The sequence below is a fragment of the Pteropus vampyrus genome, unplaced genomic scaffold, assembly GCF_000151845.1.
Source record: "Pteropus vampyrus isolate Shadow unplaced genomic scaffold, Pvam_2.0 Scaffold136, whole genome shotgun sequence".
Taxonomy (NCBI): domain Eukaryota; kingdom Metazoa; phylum Chordata; class Mammalia; order Chiroptera; family Pteropodidae; genus Pteropus; species Pteropus vampyrus.
This window is the reverse complement of record NW_011888917.1, coordinates 3622390-3635941: the sequence shown is the minus strand read 5'-3', so window position 1 is coordinate 3635941 and position 13552 is coordinate 3622390. Positions and strand designations below refer to the sequence as shown.

The 13552-nt window shown below is 39.6% G+C and overlaps 1 long non-coding RNA gene across 2 annotated transcripts in view; it reads right to left on the bottom strand.

Moving 5' to 3' along the window:
• Positions 1-963: 963 nt before the first annotated feature.
• LOC111744502 overlaps positions 964-13552 on the bottom strand; it is a 19182-nt gene continuing 6593 nt past the window's right edge. Inside the window, exons 2-3 of one of the 2 annotated variants that reach the window (XR_002782181.1) lie at positions 8573-8919; positions 964-1282 (exon numbers count right to left, since the gene is read on the bottom strand). This is a non-coding gene — a long non-coding RNA (uncharacterized LOC111744502). Of the gene's footprint in view, positions 1283-6770; positions 6967-8572; positions 8920-13552 lie in introns of those variants that run through there. The other variant, XR_002782180.1, reaches the window with a different exon arrangement.

The following is a 13552-nucleotide window of genomic DNA, read 5'->3' as shown; positions in this document are numbered from 1 at the left end:
ACAACTGGTTGCCTTGAAAATCTAGCTGGCTCAGGTGACTCCTGAGACCTCTCTCAGACTGAAAACCGCTTGAGGCAGTGAGCTTTGGAAAGGCTAGCCACACTAAAATATATAATAAAAATAAATAAATAAAATACCCGCAAACATCTAAAATTAAAAAAAAAAAAATTCCCCATACACACAAAAAATGCATGCGTTGTTTGGATGGAAATGTCAAAAAGTAAAAAAAAAAAAATTGCTTTCCATAAATCCTAACACCTAGATATACTCACAGATAATTGTGTTTTCTTTGATCAGAAAATTAAATGTTAGAAAAATTAAAATAATCATTGGACGATTTCGATGATTTGTTTAGAGAATTATTTTTAGGGGTGAGTTTGAATTTGCACAATTTTCCTTAGTTAGAGAATTTTCTTCTATTTTGAGCTCCTGCGTACAGTATGCCTCAGCAGGCAAAAGTTAATGCTTAGAAACGACCCTGATGTGGCCTGCCTGCTGCAAATCCTTCTGTTCTGGTTTCTAGGAAGGAATTGTGCTAAAAGAAAGTGAAGAAAATGTTTTGCTAGATGTTAGAATTTATTTGCCAAAAAGAATTCATTGCCTGAAAGTTTTGTTTTTAAAAAATATTTCAACGATTGTTTTTGATACAGAAACCCTCCCTCTGACTTCCCTTTCAACACCAGGGAAAGCCACCAGGTGAATGTTGGCTCAGCTAGTATTATCTGAGGTGAGAGGGGACCCAGCAGAGCCATGCTCATCAGCCAGCACAGCTTGTCTTTAGCTAATAATTCTTGCAGCTGTAACTGAAGGGCTTGCCTTTTGAAAGCAAAGAAAACACAAGTCAGAAGATGCTGAGATGGTCCAATTTGTGGGGTGTCTGAACCGAGGTGCCTATTTACTCCTGCAGAGACCTGGGTGGACTTCCTGTTACGCTAAATTGTAATGGAAGAGTCAAAATGAGGGTTGAAATTTACTGAAGTGTTATTTCTAGTGTTAGCCAGAAACAAAAATCAAAACAAAACCGAACACTCTCCGCTGATGCATTTTTGCAGATGTTATGACTTGGCCTTGCTTCTGGCTCCAGTGCTAGCTAATTCAGGGTGTATCATGGGAAATTCAGCTTTCACAGGGGTCCAGCTCCTTTCTCAAAAGGAAGGATCTGAGCTGTTGTTTGCAGTTAAGAAGCTGCTATCTCCCCACACCATGCTGTGATTATACTGAGAACTTCCTGGCTGACTCAAGCAGCAATGGAGGTAGAGATCCTCTCAGACTCTACGAAATCCTGAAAAAAAAAAAAAAGTTGCTTTCAAGCAAATTCTTTGGATCCTACAAATGTATTAAAGTGAGGAAAAAAGTGACCAGAGGAAAATACTGAGACCAAATTACACGTAACTCTCACACCTTTTCATTCTTGTGTAACAGAAAAATGAAAACAAAATGAAAAACCAAAACATTAACTACTACTTCAATAAATTCTTCTACTAGAAAATGTTAGTTTAAAGAGTATAAATAGTTATTCATTTGAGATATATGGCACATATACATATCGAATGGAATGTTGATTCTTGATAAGTTTATGAAACCAGCAAAATTTGTATTCAATGTTTTTCTAAACCATTTTTTTTTTTTGTGGTTACTTCTTGTCTTTCCAAGTCTTGTTAAGGCCCATATCCGCCAGTTCTTTCTCCAACAATCATTTCCCATTCAGATTGGCTGATGACAGTGAGTAACTTGCAGATAAAATAAGTGTTGAACGCAAATGTGCTCTTTTGTGGAAACAAATATCTGTGAGTATGTCTACAAATACCCTGTGTAAAATATCCTGCACAGAACCACACCAATGCTAATATAAATCCAGTGATTTCCAACTTGGTAATGTGGGTCCTTTTTATATCCTGGACCCTCAAGCCTTGTAGAGGTAAAATGATGAAATTGTTTTTAAGGAGATATGTGACTATCTTCCCACCCTCCCTTTCTTAGGGTGCCTCCTCGAAAAACATAATAGACTCAATAAGAGGTCCAACCTTTCAATTTTACAATGTAAGTTTGCAGGCCTTTTGACTCTTGGAACTGTAAATACGTACCTCATAAATTATCCCTTCTGAGATGTACGGGAGACAGTTACAAGGTACATCCATTTATCTCTCAAGAAGAGAAGAGAAATTGTCATTGTTCTTTCTTCCACTTCACTGTATAAATTTGTGTGAAATTCTATCCAGACTTCAAGTTACTTTGGTGCTGTCTTACATTTGTACTTTAATAATAATGCCTACTCTTTCTTCTTTATTGATGCGGAGGAGACTTTTGTTGGCAGAATTGCTTTATTTCCTCAAAAGCCTATAGTATCTTTCTAAGTACAGCTATCCTATGGGCTTTTGAGTACCTTTTTAGAAAAGAGAAGTTTGAGTGTGGAATGAATAACATTACATGCATTCAGATGGTGATACAGTTGGAAATACAACCCTGTGGTTACCAGTGACCACTGGCGGGTTCTTACATTTTGGAAGGAGTGAATATTCCTAGGACCTGTATAGGGTCTAAAGAGAACCAATATCTTAGAACATTGAGAGTTAGTTATTTTTGGTGCACAGTAGTCACTTAGTAAGCATTTGTTAAATGAATGACTATCTAATGAGTTTGAGTAAGTTTGCTAGAAGTCTATCTTTTTAAGGCACTGAGGAACCTCTTGGGAAGAGGGCACTGGTATGGTGAACGTGGCTTTGTTATAATCCAGCATTGGTTGTCAGAGAAAAGGGGCTTTCTGGTTACAGTCTGAAGGCTGCCACTCAAAGCTATCTCTGGCCCAATCTCAGGAATTCATTTCTGATTCTGTGGAGGTAAAGGAATGTGGGTAAAATATGACAAAGTCATTCCACTTAAAACACCAGGAGGAAGAAGAAGGCAGAAGCAATATTGCTTCTAGTTCCTCTGAGCAGGTCTTGCATGGCAGAGGAGTTAGAGCCATCTGTTCCCCCAGGTCTGGTACTTTGAGGGCCCCGATGTGGCAGTTGAGGCAATAGAGGTGTTAAGAGTGGCCTGATTTGTGAGTACATGTAAGACTTTCCTGGAACTCTCAAAAGCAGATGAGATAATAAGGAATTATTTCACGGAAGACCATGGTCCTGTAGTAACAAGTAGAATCAGGAGTCCATGACATTCGAATTGTCATCATCACCATAACTGTTATAATATCCTTGGATGGTTAAGGCCTAGGTGAATTTGTGTTTTAAAAATAAATATCGTACCTCTTCCATTACTCTATTAGACAGAAAACTGAAGCACTTGAACTCAGATTTCCTCACATTTGTTTAGACCAGTCATAACAGGGTAAAAATTTAGGTTTTCTTAATGTCAAACCAGTTCTGAGCACAATAGTATAGTCTACCTGGTGTCAATGAAAAATAATATTCTGTATATCCTTTGTCTTAGATTTTAAAATTTTACAACTGTTTAACAGGACAAAAGAATATGATATCACCACAATTTTCTAACTACTGCTTCTAAACCAAGATTTCAAGGCAGCTAGTTCATAGCCTTTACCTCTATTTCTTCCACTCCTATTTCCCGCTCTCATCCCTTGTTAAAATCTTTAACTCCTCCACCAGACACCATAAGAAACTAAGCTCCACACATCTGTTTTCTGTCATCTCAGCTGACAGTATATTTTCAGAACTCTGGAATTTCAGTCGTCGCTTAATCTTATATCCGGGAGCAGAATCTATGAAGCCTGGGCAGGAAGCAAAGTCTGTAAACTCTCTGGAATCCTGTTCTAAATTTTGCCTTTCGGAAGGGTGGTGGGGGCAGCTGTCAAGTTTCAACCTGTCAGACTATGTGCCAGGCTCCCTGGGACTTCCAGCAATAATGGAACAATGATTTCTCAGGCCTCTGAAGGTAGTTGAGAGTGGGGAGGTGGGTAAAACTTACAAAGAAGGTGCTTGATTTTGCATGAGTCCCAGTTTTGGAACAGTGTGTAGAAAATCAGAACCAGACAATAGCAGAAATGCAGGAAGCATGGCACAAGTATAAAATTAATTGCAGGATTTTTAGTTGCTCTGTTATGTAAGTCAGCATTCTGAGGCCCATAAGTTATTGATCAGAGAATATGGAAGAGAAGGCAAATTGTTATCAGGCCGGCATATAGCTCTTCAGACACATAATCAATTTAAATAAGATTTTATGCACAATACACAGTGCTGCTCTTCATTCTCTAGGAGGGTGTTTTTTATTGGATGGGAAAGTGGGGTGTAGGGCAAAAAGTACAGGCTTTAGCACCAGGAGATCCATGTTTTACCATGAGTATACCAATTCATGGGCAAAATCTTAATCTCTCATGGTCTCTGATTTTTGTTCCACAAAATGGGATTGAAAATCATCATATTATGTATCTCCCAGGATTGCCATGAAGATCAAATAAATTATCACATGGAAGAGACATATGGCAGCAAAATAGCTGACCCGCCAGACCTATTCAGGTTCTACCCAGCTCCCCATTTTCAACTACCTTCAGAAGCCTGAGAAATCATTTTTTCATTTTTACTGTAAGTCCCAGGGAACCTGGCACATGACAGATTGAAACTTGACAGTTGCCCTCCACCGCTCTGAAAAGCAAAATTTAGAACAGGATTCCAGAGAGTTCACAGACTTTTCTTCCTGCTCTATCTAGCCTCATAGATTTTACTCCTGGATATGTGATTATACAATAGCAAAAATAGTTAAGTGCTGCTCTGAAGTTGGTTCTGGGATATGTCACACTCCTGGATAGGGCCTAAAGAGTTCTTTGATGCCATCCTGTCTCTTCTTTTCTCAAGTGGAGCTTCTACTCATTTGTGACATCAGCTGGTTCTTGAAGAACCTGGTATCGCTGGTGACTTTTCTTTCAGATCTTTGACCAAATAAAGAACAATTTTGTGGCATGTGTCAAGTAGTCATTGAATGAATTATCCATGAAGTTGCTTACTGTCCAGGTCACTCTACTCCTCAGAGCCTGCTTCTTTATCTGTAAAAAGGGCACTATAAGGACCATATTGTAGGCTTACTGTGAGCATTAAGTGAGGAGCCAGCTGACATATAGTCAGATTCAATAACTGTGAGTTTCAATTTGAATACAATAAGTCTCCACTTTCTTCTCAACATTAAATTTTTATTTTCCATGATGCAGGTTATGCTTTATTTTCATTAGTTAATAAGTGTTGTGTAACTCCTTATGTCTGTAGAGCTAGATTATAGGTTAGTTGTGATTAATGTGGTTAGCCTAGATTTTCTGCTACAGTGATCTCTCCACACTCTCACAGTATTTCACATCTTTTGTTCTTTTTATCCTTATTTTATTGGTCCTATTGTATGTGTCAAATTGGCTTGTTTTTCCCTTAGAAGCCAATACAAACCTTTATGGAACTAGGGACATGCAAATACTAAATTAAAAAAAAAAAAGAAGGAAAGAAAGAAGAAAGGAAGAACGGAGGGAAGAAAGGATGGGAGGATAGATTGGTTTGCTATGGTCCTGAGGTCTTTCTCCATGAAAGGCTTGTTCAGTGAATGTTTAAACTTGAAATCAGCTGTTTAGCCTCTTGAACACTGACTGTGAATCCAGGTGTGGCTGGTTCCCTAGACGGTTTGCCGGAAGGAGGGCCTTCATGTACCATCCGCAGGGTTTCCCCATTCCTCCTGCCTAGGGCTTTTTTTTTTTTTTTTTTCAGCCAGGTTCTGCTCCATCAGCTATTTTGCCTGTCCAGCCTCACACCTCTGAGCTAAGCTTAGCAATATCCCACGCCCTGTCCCCACACGGTTTGTTGAGGGACAGGTGGATTGATAGGTATAAAATTAGATTTGAAAAAAGCCTTAAGTACAGATTAACACATGAGTTCACATGTTCCACGAATGAAGTAAATGATCCTTCTTCAGTCAAGGAGTGTCTCTTATTTTGTTCTTAAAGTAAGATGTCTGTCTTTCAGAGGGACAGTATAACTGTTTGGCTTTATCCTAAGCCCCTGAACTCTGAGAGAGCTTTCTCAAACTCAAGATAAGGTGAGTGTGAAAGGAAACATTAACACCTTTTTCTTTATATGGATACATAATTTATTCTAAAGTTTGTAAATTTTGTAATCATTTTTTTTTTTCAGTGTAAATAGTGAGTGGATGGACCTTGGTTAGGAAGAGGGAAACAGGGTGGCTACCAGTGTCAGACCTCTTAATGACGGAAAATGAATTTTGGGGAAAGCGTATCGATACACAAATGCTGAGTCTAATATGGAAACTGGAGCAAGTTGCCAGAATGCCCTGGGTTGTATACTCTTGGAACAGAGCAGTCAAGCCCTGAGGGGCCTCCTAAAGGAAGAGTCAGAAATAGAAGCAGACATGCTTGCTGTCGGAAGGCGCGGAGTACTCCGGGGAATGCTGGAAGCTGCAGGGTGGCCTACTTTTCCCATTCTGTTTCAGGTCTTCTGATAGGCTGGAATTCTTGTTACCATTTGATTGGAAATGGGCAGCGGTGGGTGGGGGAATGAGCGCATGTGTGTGCATGTGAGTGTGCGTGTGAGTGTGCGTGTGAGTGTGTGTGTGAGTGTGTGTGTGTGTGTGTGTGTGAGAGAGAGAGAGAGAGAGAGAGAGATATTTTTGTGTTCTATACTTCCTTAATGGTTGTTACATTTCACACTCTTCATTTTTTCTTTAGGATACTATGTGCTTTGTAGGAAGCCCATAGCTAGAGAAGGACCCTCTTTGTCAGTCTCCCTATGAAAGTATAACTACCAGAAAATAAAGACTTTAAAGTGGAAGTACCACTTAGGAAGCACATAGTATTCTAAAAGCAAAATGAAGGATGTGAGACATAACAGCCATTAGGGAAGTATAGAACACAAATCTCTCTTATACACACATGCACACCCGCCCCCCTGACACCCCTTACCCACTTACAATAAAATGGCAAGTGGATTTAAAACAAGAATTCCAGGATCCTTATTAAAAGACCTGAAACGAAGTGGAAAAAAAGCATTCTATTATATAATTATATGATATATAAATATATGTATATATATTTTGTATTACATATGTATATACCCACATATATCTATAGTAGTTACTGTTGTTAAAGTTATGTCTATTTATATGTATTGCATCATTGTGAAATGAAAAATGGTGCCTGCACAGTGGCCTGAGCTTGAACACAGCAGGCCCTTGGGAGATCCTCCACGATTAGCTGCACCAGCAGTCATATTGCGCTCTTAATCAAGGCGGAGTCACCACCTGTTCCTTACACATTCCCACATACACGTGCACACACATGCCCTTACCCACACATTTCCACCTACTCATTCATGCCAGAAACTCAACCTTAAGACACAAAACCCAAGGGGGCTCTGTATTGGCTTCTGTTTGCCTTGTGTGAATGTGAGATAAGAAGCTTTCCTGAGAGCGGTATCTAACAGTGAGGTGGCATTGAGCGTTTGAGTAGTAATAACGGCTTCCATTTAAATGGCATTCATAATACACAGATTATGTTCATATTTCTTTCTTATCCTCACCTGCTAAGATTGGGTCTTTTTGGAAGCTCTTTGTATCTTTCACTGGATTCACAGAAGCCCTGCAGGAATTGCTGTGATTCCCGAAGGTCTTCAGTCCTGGAGACCTGCTGCTGAAAAACCCAAGTGCTTGCCCACCTGTTGAGTGTTTCTTCTCTGTAGAACAGACTACTAAGCAGCCTTCACAGGTGACCATCTCCACTAAAGCCATGGTGAAATCTCCCTCACCTGCCAACCCAGACTCCTGTGCCCTTAGAATACAGACTCAGAGAAGGCAGACCTTTTAGGAAGTGGTGAGGGGTTACTTTCTAAGTTCTTTTCAGGCTTATTAGAGAGCCAATACAAGACAAAAATTATCTTAATAGTTTTTCCTGCCACAGCTCTGAAAATGTAGATATAATCTTTTATGTGAATTCCCTCAGGTTAAAGCATAACGTCAGAGGATAGCAACTAAAGGCTATAGCTTTACAAGAGTTGACATACAAGAAGCAAAAGTGTCCAAGTCACCTGCATTATGAAAGGTGTGGGCCCAGACAACTCTGCGTGCACATGCGCACACACACACAAACACACACACACAGTACCCAAGAAAGAGCGCTGACCAGGTTTCTCAAGATCGAGACCTGAATTTCCAAATATCCTTTGGATATCATCATATGGATGAAGTGAGAAACCTCATGTTCATCTCAAATTGAACTTATTTGCCTTTAGAACTTGCTCGCCTTTGCCGCTTTATCCCAGTGAATGGCATCACTATCTACGCAGGCAACCAATATAAAAACTACAGAATCATCTCTGCCATTTTCCTTTTCTTCCAAATCTTCAAAACCCAACTTAAATTTCATTTCTTCCACAAAGTTTTCCACTAGTACATCAAGACTTTTTATATCTCTGTTAAATCTGTTAACAAGTCTGCTACGTGGGTTTCAATTTTTCTCTAATTACCGTCTTCCTTCCCTTGAGCTACTTCGGCACAGTCTTAATGTTCTCTCCACCTTTGTATTCTTCTGCTCCCAAGTGCCTAATACAGTATCTTCTATATAGTGTGGACTCACCGAATGCTTGGAGAGACTGAAGAATTTAAACCTGTCCTATCCTCATCCCCATTCCCTCTATGATCCTTACATGTTGGTGCCATTTCTTCATCCAATGGGTCATGGGTTTTTTCTGATGTTCCAGTAGAAGTTGTTTTTTATATATATATATATATATAAAATTTAAACTTGTTCTCATTGTTATCTTGGCAACACTCTCAATGTCTTCTTTGATAATCCAACTTCTCAAAGTGGAACTGCTTTCCACAGAGTTTAGGTTACAGGTTCCCCCAGGACACCTAGCGATTCATGTTTACAGTGTTCCCTGTTGCGCAGGTCTCTCACTTCCATCCGAGTGGTTGTGAAGCCTGCAGCAAAGGCAGAAGAGAGGCAGGAAATGCATGACTTGTCTGCTGTAGCAATGGTACATCGATTCCCCGAGATGTCTCACGGGGCTTTCTAGTGTTACCTTTTAGGAGATGGCTTCTGCTCTATGCTTCCCCTTCCCCCAACTGATTGCCCTTTTGTAAACACAGAGTTTAAAGAATCAGATGGTAGATTCTTAAAGGTATTTAAACAAGCTGGCCTCCTGGATTCTCAAGATCCTGTTAAATAAGCCACTTTTGATCTCGGCTCAGCTGGGAAATCTTTTCTTTTGTACAAACTTGGGAAAAATCAATATAAATGGCTGTGAGATAGTGAAACAAATCCCTGCTCACCCCTACTGTTTTCTTACATGCCATCTGATTGCTCCTGAAATAAAAATGGACTTTGGTTTCATGGACTATTTTACAACAGTAGATACAATGGGAATAATTACCTTTTTTCTTAGAGACTATTAAGTGATAATTTCTGAGTTATTTAAATAATGAAGGCCAAAGCTTAGTTTCTGGAAGATCTAAAGATTGTGTGATTTGGGTAAAAGGATAGCCTGATGGGTATTTATGGTGACGTTTTTCTGTCCTTCCTGGTATGTGAGGGATGTGGATGAGAGTCATGGGCTCCTCACCAAGCTCATTGATAATATCTCTTTTCGCAGCATATTTATACAGAAACTATTTGGCCATTAAGCAAATACAGTATTTAATAGGCCTAGAGTGATCTACTTACATGGAAGCCTATAACAATCATAGAGAGACCTTGACAGAATGTTAAGAAATTAATACGTGACTTGGACAAGCAATGATCCTTGAAGAAAACAATAGTTTGTGGAAGATAAGACAAACAACACCTGCCACAGTGACTCCAGGGGAAGAGCCAGGCTATGGGATCCTCTGGAGCAGAAGCAGTTTTCCAGCATCTTGAACAGCCAGCTGAGGTGGAACGCTAGGAGAATGAGTCAGCTATTTGGTTGTTCCCTGGGTAGTCATCTCCCACATCACTTGGGATGACTTTGTGTAAGTTGCAGCAGCTGGCGTTTTCATGCCACCAAGCACACTCCCAGTTTCTGTGGCACCGTATAGATCTATGCGGAACCTCAGAGGACCAGTGACAGTCACATTTGTCATTTATAGTGTACCTACTCTGTGCCAGGCCTAGCACACATGTGCTTTATATACATCATGTCATTTAACCCTACTGGGATGTATACATATTTTTATCTCCATTTAGATGAGAAAATAGTAGCCCACAGAGGATAAATAACTCGTCCAAGGTCTCACTGTTTTTAAATTGTGGGCATAAGACTCAAACACTGATTCTTTTTTAGTCCAAAGTCACTGAATTAGAATACTCACTATACTTTGATCAGAGGAAGTCAGAGAGTTGCTGGATAAGTAACTTCATATAAGTTACTTATCGCATGTGATAATGACATCAAAGAGCACCATGTTTGGTGATCCCCAGGAATGGTAGCCTTTATGAGGTGCCATGGATTTCCTCGACTTTCATCACTACCACAGTGTCCACAGAATAAGCAGGTACCTGAGAGAGCATTTGTTGATTTGAGATGTTTGACTTCTAAACCTACTCCCATATGACACACCTCTCACATGAAACAGTGAAAATTTATTATATATCATATCACTGAATTCTAAGTCTGGAAATAATTCTGGGGAGGGGGTGGGCAAAAATTAACATACAAAAATCCCGAGGTATGATACCCTTCTGCTAATTTGTTCAGATCCTGGGCTTTGTTTTGCTGATGGGGACAATGAGAGATGGGAAGAGAAACCAAACTGGTTTTCCAAATAAAGCTTAAAAAAGGAGTTTGGAGAGGGACAGGGAGAGGCAGTCTAGAGCTTGGTGGGGACAGAGAGAGCAGATTTGTAGCAGCTTTGATGATGAATAGAGTGTGGAGCAGTGAGAGAAGAGAACCCTTTAGACATTAGTTTTGTCATAATTGTCTAAGCATTTTCAGAATTGATTTTTGTTTCTTTTGGATGTGGCACTTCTAGGATTTGCCCATGAGGTGTCGAAGATTGTTTGGATTACAAAAAATGATACCCTCTGATATTCAGAGCACTTTATAGTTTAGAAAGCTTTATCTCATCACTACAATGTTATTATGAAGGAGGAGAGATATAATCAAGCTCATTCCACAGGTGGATTCATAGAAGTTTCAAGATTTTTCTGCAGTCACCCAGCTTTAAAGAAGCCAAGCCAGCACCAGAGCCCAGATTCTTTGATACCTCTGTTGATGGGCTTCTCTGAAGGCGCCCATCAACAGAGGTATCAAAGAATCTGGGCTCTGGTGCTGGCTTGGTGCTACTTTAAGACTATAAGAGCAAAAGATGCCATATTAGGTCTATCTAATGGTTCATTCCACCAAATATTTCATTTGAACAGGCTGGAGCCAGGGATGTTTTGTAAAGGAGTGTGGCAGCTGCCTCTGTAACATTAAAAGTTGGGAACGCATCCAAACCCCTCGAACCTCTCTTTGACAACCGGTGAGAGATTGGGCATCTGCAATTTTTCCAAACCCTTCTTGAACCTATTTACATTTCTTGGCTTGTTCACCTCTTGGGGAATAACAAGTTCCACATGTTTACCACCTGCTGTGTGAGGAAGTACTTCCTTTGGTTATTATTTTAAATGACTGCTTTCCAGGCTTAAGTGCTCCCGGACCCAAATCCCCTTTCCCAACCGGTTATGGTCCCCAGGATGCAATGTGTGTCTGGCTCACTGCCCCTGGCAGGCATGCTTTGCTGCTGCTGAGGTACGTCTGGTGGTTATAGCTACAGTATCCCAGTATGAGGAAGCGTGTGCCCATGGGATTGCTTTTGGGGTGCAGATGCTACCTTTGTGCTAGAATAAAAATTGGAATGTGGCTTCTCCCCACAATGCCCTGACAATTTGAAAAAGTGAGGCTAAGATTGCCGTTATGAACTTTTGCCTTTGCTGTGACTATGTCCTTCTGAAATCCTTCACTGTTCTAAGGAATTCCACACTAGTCTAAATGAAATAACTACAAAATCACACTTGCATGAATGTGCTATTCCAGTTTGAATCCTTTCTAGCAACTGACCTTGCTAATGTGAACATGTTCATATGGTTAAGATTAATGAGTCAATTATTTTTATACAAGCTATTCCTCATGTAGGCTGTTTTCCTTGACTTGACTATGTTAATTAATAGAAAGCATTCAATCCTCCTTCTATTGCAGATTGTGGTTAATCAGTTGCAATTATCAATAAGGCTATGGTGAATGTCTATGCACTCAGGCATCTGTAATGAAAATAGGATATATTTGGCTATGAAGAGAAGTACTTAAACTTCCTCTTTGGTGAGCGCTTCCAGAAGGAAATAAGGCCATGGATCTTGGAAGGTACAGACTGCTATTATATAGTTGTGTTTTTAATTAAATAAATACTGAAACAAATGTGATTGAATATGAGATAATCCATTCATGTGGATATTATTTTGTGTCATGCCTTAAATTAATGCTTCCTAGGGCTTGGCCTGGCTCTTGCTAGTTGAGGAGTGGAATGTACAGTGTATCCTCCACAAAAACACAAAGGCTTGCATGGTCTCAGTCCTCCTGCTCCAGAGCTCTGAAATGACAACATTGCTTTAGGAAAATCCAAAATAAAACAATCTCAAGTTACAGAGGAATTTAAGTAACAATTGTTTAGATTATCAATGGTTTTGTTGCTCTGCTGGAAGATTGTAAAGAAGTAAACTTACATAAAGCAATTTGCCTAATGACTGGCGTATGGCGGGCAGTTAGAATGTTAATCATCTTTATTATTATTTCTACCTATGTTCCTTGAAAAATGATCTCTCTTAGCATTCTTAATATCCGATTCCATTTTTCAGGGACATAGCTCTTATATGAAATAAAACACGCTTGAGGACAATTTTGTGTTTTGGCTGAGATGGTTAAAACAAGAATTTCAAGACCACTGTGTGGTTGGTAAGCCTTTAAAAAGAGGAGTAAGTTGAATTGATGACTTACTGAAGTAGTATGTTTTAGTATGGACAAATTTAGTGAATGGTCAGTTTGCCTTAATTTAGGTTAAAATACTATGAATTTCAAAATGTCGCAAGCTTCTGAGACTCTGAGAATTTTTGCAAATACTGAAATGTCATTTTCATGAGGGAGATTTCTATAAGGCTGTTTTTACATACATACAAAATAAATGGCTCCCATCAAATTTTTACTTCTACCTGCTGCCATTGCAATGATCTTAATTAAGGACAACTATTCATTGCCTAGCAAGAGGTAAGGCATGGCATGCTTGTGGAAATAAGACAGTTAATTCATTTTGTAGTGTTAATGACTGCTACTAGACTTTTTCCTGGTTGTACTTCATGATGGGAAAGGGGAAGAGCTAGAAAGAATGCTGAGAAGCTAAAGAGGAGTTTGGGAAGCCGAGAACGAACCTCATGAGCTTAATAAGACCAGGTAATTATCTCCTTAAGAGGGCAGGAGTGCCAAAGAGGATGGAAGCTTCCTGTGATGTTACTCACTTAAAAGGCGTTTGCTGAGGATTTACTGAAGGCCAGGGAGTATGCCAAATGCTGGAGTTATAGTAAAGTATTGGTAAAGTTCCTGCCATC